The following is an 11,964-nucleotide window of genomic DNA, read 5'->3' on the forward strand; positions in this document are numbered from 1 at the left end:
GAGGGTCAGACTTAGCAATCGGGGGTTATCAACAACTGCTAGCGCGGCTTGAAGACCCCTGACGGTGCAGCGTTGGGGCGCAAGGGCTGCGTCCGCCTCTTGGGTTCCCGACCGAGAAGGTGGGAACCCCCTTCCAGGCCCCCCACCCCTTGTTTCTCTCCTCTGTTTAGCCCAGAGCCGAGCTGAGGACCGGAGGGAACCATCTGCAAATGAGAACCCCAAAGCAGTGCGGAGGGCGCAGATCCAGGCAAGCGGAGACCCCGTCCCACCCTGGACCAACTCTGCACCGGTGCTGGCATTCCCAGTGGTTTTAGAATGGGGACGCCCATGGAAAAAGGCAGGCTGCGAGAATCTGGGGACCACCAGGGCGGTCTCGAGGGGAAGAAGCAGGGGTTGGGGAACGGAGGATTAAAGCCAGCATCCAGGCTGGGAAAGGAGCAGGCACCGCAGAGGGGGAAAAAATCTCCTTGACGCTGTCACCTCCAGGGACCTAGGGTGGCCTCTCGACTTGGAGAATAACAATCGCTGATGCCTGGCAATTACAGCAATACTTCCAGAGGTCTTCCTTCATTCATCCTGACAATGACCAGGAAAGGTAGGTATTGATATCCTCATTTTAGAGATGGGGAAACTGAGGCTCAGAGTGGTTAAGTGACTTGGGCAAGGGCACACGGCTAATAAAGGGCAGAAACAGATCTCCTCTCTGTCTACCTCCAAAATCTACACTGCCTTGGAGCTGTTGTCCTGGCCTGCCTCCCCCCCACCCCCAGGTCCCTCTCATCCAGGGCCGACCAGAAGGATGACAGAGTATTGCGGCGTGTAGAACCCCAGGTCTGGGCACAGTCTCTAACCTGAATTTGAGGCCCTTCTCGTTCAATTGCTCCTCTCTCCCCCATTTAATTTGTGGGGATCCCCAATTGCCCTTCCCTGCACTACCAAGGCACCAAGGAGGGAGGGTCTCCTAAATGAGCCCTGGATTTTCCGTAGGCCAGGCCAGGGACCATAAGTGCCCCCTTCCCCCGTAGCTTCCTCTTTCTCCCGCCCTTCTTCTCAAATTCAGAACCACTAACAGGAGTTTAAGCAGGAGCTGGGAAGTTTATCCAATTTTAAGGAAGGCCCTGGGATGAGCCAGCCCTTCCCCTAGACTGACCTGATTTAAGCTTTTCTTCTGCCAAGGTCACCAGCACCACTGGTGGGTGAGGGATGTAGTCATTTATTTCATGTCCCAGCCAGGGGCCCATAAGGTAAGACAAAGAAGGATTTTCCTCAGGTGCACTAAGAAGTGGTCCGTTCCCTGCCCGCCATCCTCCTCTCCAACCTGGGACAGACTAGTCTTGCCCTTGGGTTCTTGTCCTTGAGCTTAGCTAGGACCGCTCTCTCTCTTCTTTCTTTTTAAAGAATTTAGTCCCCGATCCCCTCAACGGCTGTCTCTTTCCATTTATTCCATTTAACAACAAACCTTTACTTAGCACCAGCTGTGTGCCCAGCACTGTGCTCATTCCTGGAGATTCTGTGGCAGATGAAAAGGTCCCTGTCCTTGGGCCGCTCCTAGCCTACCACGGGGCAGACTCTGAACACATGTGGGAGAGTGGCTGCTGCCAGTCAGCCTGTGCAGCCATGGCTTCCTGCTTCCTCTTGCCCAGAACTACTCCTTTGAACAGGTAGGAGAAGGGTGGGAGCTGTACCCCTGAATATCTGAGCGGGGTGGGGAGCCTCTAATACAGTCACTGCCAGCTTGCGCCACCTGGGGGTGCTCAGGCCATTGCCAACCACCACCCGTGGAAATACGGCTGGGCTGAGTAGGACCTCTTGTGTGGAAAATGATCAGCTCAGCCAGCATTCTGTCTCTCTCGTACTGATCAGAACTATGAGGTACACAAAAATGGGAGAAAAAGTAATCAATTATTACCTAATAGATTTAGTTGGCATGGGAGGAGGTATCTTTCCAATTACGGTCCACAGAGGAAAAAATCCTAGAAGGGATGCTTGGTGAAGTTTGGAACCAATGCTGTGGTGGGTCTGTGCTTCCCCCTGCTGGGCACAGGAGGTATGACAGCCAAGACAGGGCGACGCCTCCCGTGGTGATAGAGATGGAGTCACAGCGTGGGTGACATTTTTGGACTGTTGTTGCCTTGTCATCTTCGATGGAAGGATTGTGCCGTCACTGGGGACAGTCAGAGCTTGAGTGACTGAGCAGGTTTCCCCAGGAATTTCCTCACTCCCCCTTCCTGCTCACCATAACTCAGTTGGTGCCTTTTTTTTGTTTTGAGGAAGAGTAGCCCTGAGCTAACATCTGCTGCCAATCCTCCTCTTTTTGCTGAGGAAGACTGGCCCTGAGCTAACATCCGTGCCCATCTTCCTCTATTTTATATGTGGGACGCCTGCCACAGCATGTCTTGATAAGCAGTGCCATGTCTGCACCAGGGATTCGAACCGGGGACGCCGGGCCACCAAAGCAGAATGTGCGAACTTAACCACTGTGCCACCAGGCCAGCCCGTGCCTCTTTTAAAATATTTTAAAAAGTAACACATGTGCACAGTTTAAAAGAAAAACAGTTTTAATGTATCTTTACAGAGATATTTTGGGCATATGTAAACAATGTGTGTGTATGTGTGGTTTTGTGTGTGTGTTTGACACAAATGATAGCTCCACGCTGTTTGGCTCCTTGCTATTTTCCCTCAGTAACACAGCTGCCTCTACAAAGCCTACATAGTCTTCCATCATATGGGTGCATCTCAATTTATTTCAGTTTCCCCTCCTAGTGGATATTTAGGTTGTGTCAGCCTTTTGTTACTACAAACAATGCTGCCCGCAGGACATATCTTGGTACATATCTTTGCTTGCATTTATGTGTATATCTGTAAGGCAAATTTATAAATATGACATTGCCGGGTCAAAGGCTGTGCACTTTTAAATTTGGGATAGGTTTTCATGGATTTGCCCTCCAAAAAGCTTGCACCGATTTGCAACCCCCCACGTCCTCACTAACAGGGCATTATCAAGCCTTTGGATCTTTGGTGAGGCCTCTTTGAAAGTCTTTGTCATGAGGCAGGTGACGACCTATCTCTTTCTTTCTCCAAGGCAGAAACTATGTCTTTTCCATCCCTGTATCCCCAGCACAGGACGTAAATATTGAGTGAAAGTAAACAGGGCTGCATTGTGGCAGGCCTGGAGGGAGGGAATAGACAGTTAGGTTTGCGTAGGAAGTCTGTCCTTAAGGGCCACTTTCCTTTCCAGCCCCTGGTCAAGCCTCTGCCCCAAACCCAAAAGCTCTCCTCTTGCAGGAGCCTCCGGGATTTCGAGATCTGGGGTCGAAGGCCAGCATTCTGAGGGCAGCCCTCACTCAGCTCTCTTGCATCCCAGGGATGGAGCTCATCGTCACTGAACTGCCTACATACAGACCGGAAATAAACTGAGTGTTCAGCTATAAGGGATTGGCTAAACCAGCAATCCAACCAATAGAACTTTCTGCAATAATGGAAATGTTCTCCATCTGTGCCATCCAATATGGTAGCCCCTAGCCACATTGTAGCTACTGAACACTTGAAATGTGGCTAGTACAGCTGGGGAAACGAGTTTCAAATTTTACTTAATTGTTATGAAGTTCAGTGTAAATAGCCATATGTGGCTACTATATTGGACAGTGGAGGGTTAAATGAACTATGGTATATCCCCACAATGGAAAACTATGTGGCTGTTAAAAAAAATGAGGATGCCAGGTACTGATGTGGAAAGATCGCCAGGGTATATTTTGAAGCAAAAATATGGTGCAGAACAATATATATAGTACATAATTTTGTGTATGAGAAAGGGAGGTGGAAACAAGAATAAATGTCTGTATTTGCTTGAATTTGCATAGGGGAAGTAGTAAAAGTGGTCACTACCAAGGTGCTGGGGAAACAGGGTGGACAAAGCAGAGGTGGGAGCATTCTCAGTGCATTTCTTTCTAAACCATTTGATTTTTGAACTACACGCATTTGTTACTTATTCAAAAAGTTAAAATAAAATAAAAGCAAGGTTTTCGTCGTTTCCCAAGGAGGGCTGCTCTGTCCCTCTTGTGGGCAACTTGTGGCAGGTGAGGAAAGTAGCCCCACTACACTCTCCTTTCCTTTTTTTTCTTTAAATGATTTTTTTTCTCCCAAAATCCCCCCAGTACATGGTTGTATATTTTAGTTGTGGGTCCTTCTAGTTGTGGCATGTGGGATGCCACCTCAGCGTGGCCTAATGAGCAGTGCCATGTCCGTGCCCAAGATCTGAACCAGCGAAACCCCGGGCCGCCAAAGCAGAGCGCGCAAACTTAACCCCTTGGCCACAGGGCCGGCCCCATACACTCTCCTTGCTATGGGACCCACCGGAGGACAGCCCAGCGGAGTCAGACAGACAATGCCTCGTGAGCCACACCCTAGGTGACACAGGTGCCCAAGCCTGGCTGTGCATCAGAATCAGAATCCCAGGGGAGGTGGAGTGAGGGATCTGCACCTTTTGTGATCCCCCACGTAGCTCTCAGGCAGACACTGAACTATCCTTGCCAACACCTCCCAGTGAAGAGAGGACAAGCTCCTAGGACCAGGCACATGTCCCTTCCCTGTAAACAGCAGTGGTCACCGATGTCTCCCAAGCACCAACACCACAGCAGGCACGAAGGCAGAAGATTTGCACATGTCTTTCCAAGCTGGACAGCAGCCTTGCAAGGCAGGCTGCATCACAGTGCCCTCTGAGCTCAGTGTCCTCTTGAGTGGCTGATTTACCCAAGGTCACACAGGTGGTAAATGTCAGAGCTAGGATCCAAACCCTGTCGTAAACCCCCCAAGCCTTGGTTTTCTCATTCTGAAAAAATGGTGATAGGATTTCATAGAATGGTTCTGAATATTTAAAAAAAAAAAATCCTGTAAAGGGCTTAGCAGAGACTTTTATTTCCAGCAATAAGGTGGACTCTATTTCCAGAGAAACTCTTCTGATACAAAATAGGTAGAAATGCTTGATAGAAGATAAAATGTGTGTGTGTGTGTGTGTATGTGTGTGTGTTATTTTCAATGCAAGGCTGAGCTGGCAAGAAAAGAACAAGTCCCAAAGGCACAAATCCAGAAAAGAACAAGACAAAACCCGGGACTTCTTAAGGTAGGAGGTTGGATCAGAGACAGTCTGCCCCTCGCAAAAGTTGAGGGTGCCTTGGATAAACTTAAAAAAAAATCCACCCTGCAGAGAGATGGTAGGATACTTGCCTGCCTCAATCTATCAAGAAGATATAACCATCCAAAAGTTGTATGCACCTAACAACAGAGCCTCAAAATCATAAAGCAGAAATAGTGGGACAAATAGACAAGTCCACCAAGGTAAAAGAAGATTTAAATCACCTCCCCCTGGAATTGGTAGTTTAAACAGACAAAAAATTCAGTAAGGATGTAGAAGATTTAAACAATACAATTGACAAGCTTAATCTAATTGAATATTTTTGAATACTCCAATCAACAATTGGCAAACACACTTTCACTTTCAGGCACACGTTTACAAAAGTGGCCACATATCAGACCATAAGGCAAGTCGCAACCAATCCAAAAAAATCTTACAGACCTCATTATCTAACAGCAATAAAATTACACTAGAAATCAATAATCAAAGACAACATAAAAAGAAAAGGCAACCCCACACATTTGAAATTGTCAAAATGCACTTTTAAATAATCTATGGGTTGAAGAACTCCTAATAGAAATTAGAAAATGTCTAGAACAGAATATACTATGTATAAAGTCCTCAGCACGTACTGCTCTAAAAATGGAAGTGAGGGAGATGAAGATGCAGCGATCACTAGGGGAGGTGAGGGGGGGTGTCTGAAGGACAAACTTGGCACTGGTCAGTTCTGAGGTCAAAGGAGTAAAGACTGAGGATTGAGTCTGAGGTAACCATGAGTCTGGGAAGGGGGCACCCAACGGATGAGTTACAAACCACAACCCTGTGAGTCGGGATTATTCTGGTCCGATTTCCTAATGAGGCCACTGAGGCTGCTAATGGTGAGATAACTCAAGTCATCCGGTTAGAAAATGACACAGCCAGGATTCAAATTCAAGTTGGCCCTCTCACTTTTCATGGTGCCCCCCAGGGGCATCTGACGGAGGTAGGGACGAGCTTTCTCGTTAATCTCAGATATTAAGTGTGTTAATCTCTGAAACAGTCTGCCAAAGAGGCATTTAGTCCCCTCTCAAGCTCTGGGGTGGCTGGCAGAGCAGAGAAGCCATGAACCACAGCTGTCACCTTTGTTGGTTTGTGTGTCTGTCTGTCTCAACCAGCTCTGCTAGGCCAGGCAGAAGTGAAAAATGTTGTCTGTCTTTTCAGGGCCCTGAAGCCCTCACAAACTAAGGCAGGTGAGTCCCCATCCAACTAGCGGCCAATTGGAATGAGGTACACAGGTGCCCAGAGCTGTGAGCTGAGAGGAGAGGGTGGGCTGAGGGAGCCACCGAGAGTGCCCAGGCCCATCCGCTGGGCCAGGGGCCACCTGCAATGAGCAGAGCCTTGTGCCTGGCATACACCAAGTGTTTAATGAATGCTGACTGAAGGAGCATTTACGGAAGACCTGCTGAATACCAGGCATTGTGCCTGTGTAAAGGTCTCATTTAGTTTGATCCTCACAGCAACATGCCGAGGTTGGTGTTATTAGTCCCTTTTTTCTTTTTTACAGATGAGGAGACCGAAGCTCAGAGAGGTTAGGTGACTTGTCCAAGGTCAAGAAAACGGCAGAGCAGAGACAAGACCCAGACCTGGGGGCCCAGCTCTCCCTGCCGTTTCCCCTAGACGAGAGACAGCCAGGTTTCAAAGGTCTCTCTCCTAGCCAGCCAGGTCAGAGGCCACGTGATGAAAGCCATGATAGGGGTGAGGCCTTGGGCAAGCAGCTGGACCTCTTCACTCATTATTCAGTAACAATTTATGCTGGGCCAACAACACACCAGGCACCGGGGAAGAGAAGAGAATGGACCTCCACCCACCCAGGAAGACTCACAGCGGAGAGTGGGGGGCATGAGGGGAAGAAGAAACTAACCCCAGCCCCACCCCTGACATTTATGGGCCCAGGACCAGAAGTCAACTGGAGCCCACTTACAACTCATCTAAATATTTAAAAGTTATAAATCAAGCCAACACAGATAAATAAATTCTATCCTCTTACCCTGGTAAACAGACCTTCAAGAGGCCCAGAAAGCCAAGTTCAAATAAAAAATTCTAGCACTACAGCTCTGCACTGGAATATAGCAGTTCAGAGAGAGTGACCTCTTCCCTTCGTGCTCCCGGCTCTGTCCTGCCCTAAGAGGAGCCACAATCCACACACATATTCAAGCCCCGCCCCCCACACCCATAAACAGCATCCTTACCCACCGTACACCTAGGGCTGTGCGCACCAGCCGCACAATCCACCCTTGGGAAAACAAACCTGGGCCATAGACTGTGCAGGCCCCGGAAGCAGGCTTGGGACTTTCTGGGCAGGGGGGGCATCCAGGTACCTAAGGCATGGTCAAGTCCTGTGCTGTCCAATATGGTAGCCACGAGCCACATGTGGCTATTTAAATTTTGCTTTAAACTATTAAAAATTAAATAAGATTAAAAAATTCAGTTCCTCAGTCGCACTGAGACACACTTCAAGTGCACAAAGGCCACATGTGGCTCGTGGCTACCATATTGGATGGTGCAAATAGAGAACATCTCAGTTATGGCAGAAAGTTCTATTGGACAGCGCTGGTCTAGAAGGTGAGGCAGGGCTTCCAGTGGGCTCCTCGCCCTGTGGGGAGGGATAGAGCCGGAGGAGGCCAGAGCCAGACCCCTCTTGCCCAGATGTAAAGGCAGAACTACCTGAGGATGTCAGGAAGTCTTCACAGAGAGGGTGACATTTGATTAATTGATCAAATTACGGGGAGGGAGGTGAATGGCTGTTCAGAGAGAATAGCTTGTACAAAGGTCCAGTGGCAATGACCTGTAGGGAGACACACAACAGATTAGGTATGACTGGAATGAAGTGCATGGGACTAGGGGGGGAGGGTGAGAGTCTGGAAGGACGCACAGACCCAATCCTCAAGGTCCTGGGGCACATACTAAGGATATGAGACCTGAGCCTGGTGGCTGAAGGGGTCAGGTGGGGCAGGACCGCACATGATCAGCTGGGGACATCAGAAAGAGAAGGAAGATCTGAAGACCAGTTAGGGATTTCCAATCAAAACAACAGAGCAGGAAAGAGAGAAGCAGAGGGGAGGGAAGGGAGAGATTTTTCAGAGGGAAAACATGGCTTTGATGTAAGGGTGAAAAATAGCTCGTGTTGGGAGTGCAGATGGCAAAGAGATGGTGGATCACAACAGGGACAAGGACAAAGGAGGAGTTATGGGTTGGGAGAGAAGTAAACAGTTCCACTTGGGATTCCTAGAATCTGAGAGGCATCCATTGGGCCAGTCCAGACAGGAGGGTGGAGATGGACAGGAGTGCTGGCCTCCTGAGTTGGTGAAGAAGGCAAGGGCTGTTGAAGCCACTGCAAGGCTGAGCTCTCCCAGGGAGGCGAACGAGTCCAGGCCCATCTGAGGACAGGAATTGCGAGGATGTCTCCCCGCGGCGTGGGGAGGCCACAAGAAGCACCAGGACCTGCAGATTTCCCTGGAGAAACCGCCTCCTGCAGGCACCAGAGAGCGTTCTGTCATTTGTTGATGAGGGGGAGGTGGGCGGAGCCTGGGGAAGCACCGCCCTGGGAGGGTTCAGGAAAAAGGGTGAGTCCCACGCTCTGGAAGGAGGTCAAGAGGGTAAGGACTATGAAGACGATGGAGTTGAGCAATCAGGGTGTCCCTAGTGGCCTTCAGAAAGAAGAATGTTTTCACCAGGAGCAGCTGAGTTTCAAGGGCAAGTTTGGTAGCAGGAAGGAGAGACGGGGCGAAACAGGGGCAGAGCCGAAGCCCGCCATCGCAGAGAGGAAGCACACGCAGAATTAATGGTACCTTCCTAACCTGTGCTGAAATCTGACGTTGGTCGTTGCAGCCATCCGCGGTTACCCCTTAGAAGTTCAGGAGTTCAGAGAACCGCTTAAGGTGGAGAATCCCACCCCAAGAATAATATCACTGTGCAGTGTTCCCACCAGGGATGTGTGGCCTAAGTCCACAAGGAAACACCAGACAAACCCAAAATGAGAAACACTCGATTAAAAGGTGGGGAGGGGAGTTCTACTCTGAAAAAAAAATCATGAAAGACGAAACAAAATAAAGAATTGCTGCAGATTAAAGAAACCTAAAGAAACAGGACAATTAAAGGCAATGTGATCCTGGTCTAGATCCCACACTAGAGGGAAAAAATACTGGAAAGGATCCTTATTGAATCAATTGACTAAACTGGAATATGGACAGTAGATTAGATAAAAGTATTGTACCAATGCTAAATTTCCAAAGTTAAAAAGTCTACTGTGGTTAGGCAAGACAGTGTCTTTCTTCTTAGGAAATACCCACTGAAGTATTTACTGGTAAATGGGCATGATGGATGCCACTGACTCTCAGTTCCAGGGGGAAAAAATCTATCTAGATAGTTAGAGAGACAGAGACAGAGACAGAGAGAGACAGTGAGAGAGGGAACAAATGAGACAAAATTTTAACAACTGGTGAATCTGGGTAAGGGCTACATGGAGCATCTTTGTATCGTTCTTGCAACTCTTCCGTAAACTTGAAATTTTTCCAAATAAAAAGTTTAAAAAACAAACTCTACCCAAACCAGGAGCCTCGTGAAGCTAGAGACCTTTATCCTGTTCTTTTCCCCCAGCGCTGGCCTTAGGCAGAATTAGGGGCACAGGTGGCGACCAGAAGGGCCGAGGCCCGCCGCTTGGGGACATTCCTCGCCCCCGACATTTTCTGAACTGGCAGCTGGAGGCAGACCCAGGCCAGGAGTGACTCACCCGCTGGGCTCTCTGGGCGGAGGGGGAGCCCCGCCCCGCAGGGAGGACCCCGGCCAGCAGGTGCCGCTGTTGAGCCAACTCTGGCAGAACCTGGCAGAGCCTGAGCCGGGACCTGGAGATGGTCAGCCCATGGGGTTGTCTTCCAACACCCGGCCCAATAGGGTCTGTAAGCAGCCTCGCTCATCCTTGCCCGGGTCTAGCTTCCCACTCCCCGATCCTCGGCTTCCCCACACCCCCTCCCCCACCTTGGATGCCCCAAGGCAACTCCCTTGGATGACTCCGGGTGGAGGACGGGAGGGGAAAACCAGGAAGAGGCTTCAGTCCTTGGCCCTAGAATCCAAGTAGTCAATAAATCCTCCCCTTTTCTCTGCCCCATCTCCCTCTCCTCCTCGTCCCTCCTCCCTCGTTCACTCTCCCCTCCCCCTCCTCTCCCTCTTGCTCCTTCTCTCCCTCTTCTCCTCCAAGCAGCCCCAGGCTTTCAAAACAAACACACACCTCCTCAGCCCCTCCCCAGCCAGCCCGGGCCTTTCTCCAGGAGTTGCTGCTCCTAGACTCCAGTTCTTTCTGCTGGGCCCAGGGATCAGGACGGAGATGGAGAGGGGATGACAGGGTGCGGAGGGGTGGGGGGGGGTGGGGGGGGCGGTCTGTGTGATGTTCTTTCTTTCTGTGTAGAAAGGAGTTGTCCCCATAGCCGCTCTGCAATAGGGTGGGACGGGGGTGGGGTCTTCCCTGCCCGGGATGGTGGGGCTGGGCCTTTACTCCAGGTCTCTCCTGGCCCTCCCCGACTCAGGATGAAAGGGGCCTACCTATAGAGGTAATTTTGTCCATCCCCTTGGCTCCAGGAAGGGCCATAACTGTGTGAAGGCCTCCCAATCCTATATGTGCACTAATTCCTTTAACATCCTTTCACTGAGCACCAGCTCTGTACAAGGTACCAGGAGCTTTATCTCATGCCAGCACCTTAAGTCCTCACTAGGACCATCGGAGACAGGAAAGATCCAGTTCAATCCGGTGCTCATCTGTGACTCCTGACTCACCCAGTGGGTTTGATCTTGTTCAGCTTCGGGGCCACCACTGCAGCTCGCATAATGTCTCAGTTATTGCATTTGTCTCACCGGCTTCAATGATTTGTCTTTGTGGGTCCCCCACCCCTACCAGACTGGGCTCCAGACCACAGAAACTGGGGACAGTGACACCTGGGGGCCCTGCTCTAGCCCTCACTGTGTGGCCTTGAGGAAGTTCTTCGACTTCTTCAAGTTTAGTTTTCATCTGTAAAACAAAGCCAACAGCAATACCCTCCTCATGGGGTCGATGTGATTGTAAAATGAGAAGATTCATCGAAAGTGCTTAGCACAGTAAATTTAACTTAAAAAAGGGAAGCCCATCCCCGCCAGAATGGCTAAAATGAAAAAAGCAGACAACATCAAGTGTTGCCCAAGGATCTGGAGCAAAGGAACTCTCATATTCAGTTGGTAGAGGTGGAAAAGCATTTAGCAGTTCCTGGTAAAGCTGAATGTGTGCATACAGTATGACCCAGCAATTTTACTCCGAGATATACACCCAAGAGGAATGTGTACACATGTGCACCAAAAGATACATAAGATAATTTTCATAGCAGCACTACTCATAATAACCAAAAACTGGAAACAACCCAAATGTCCAGCAGCAGCAGAATGAATTCATGCATTTTAATATAGTCATATAGTGGAATACTATACAGCAATGGAAAAGAATGAACTACTGTTACTTATAACAACGTAGATAAATATCACAGACATAATGTTGAGGGAAAGCAACCGAGCACAAAAGAGCTGCATATAGCATTTTTATGTTTTTATGGAAAGTTCCCAAACAGCCAATGAATCTAGGTTAGAGGTCAGAATATAGGGTAGCCTTGGTGATTAAAAGTGAGGCTCAGGGAGTTCTGCGGCGCTGGTATTGTTCTGTTTCTTTATTGGGTGTGGTTACACAGGTGTACTGACTTTTTGAAAACGCATTCAGCTGTACACTTATGATTTATGTACTTATTTGTATAAATGTTATACTTCAAGAAAAAGTTTACACT

At 49.2% G+C, this 11,964-nt stretch overlaps 1 long non-coding RNA gene across 2 annotated transcripts; it reads left to right on the forward strand.

Annotated features, from left to right (window-relative positions):
- Window positions 1–34: 34 nt before the first annotated feature.
- On the forward strand, window positions 35–4,036 carry LOC139073868 (uncharacterized). Of its 2 annotated transcripts, none has more exons than XR_011522969.1 (4): window positions 35–247; window positions 487–595; window positions 1,470–1,661; window positions 2,391–2,553. It is a non-coding gene; the product is annotated as an uncharacterized lncRNA (long non-coding RNA). The 2 variants fall into 2 exon arrangements; XR_011522970.1 differs by lacking the exon at window positions 2,391–2,553 and adding an exon at window positions 3,286–4,036 and having other exon boundaries at window positions 107–247.
- The last annotated feature ends 7,928 nt before the right edge of the window (window positions 4,037–11,964 follow it).

This window comes from Equus przewalskii, chromosome 10 (genome assembly GCF_037783145.1).
Source record: "Equus przewalskii isolate Varuska chromosome 10, EquPr2, whole genome shotgun sequence".
Taxonomy (NCBI): domain Eukaryota; kingdom Metazoa; phylum Chordata; class Mammalia; order Perissodactyla; family Equidae; genus Equus; species Equus przewalskii.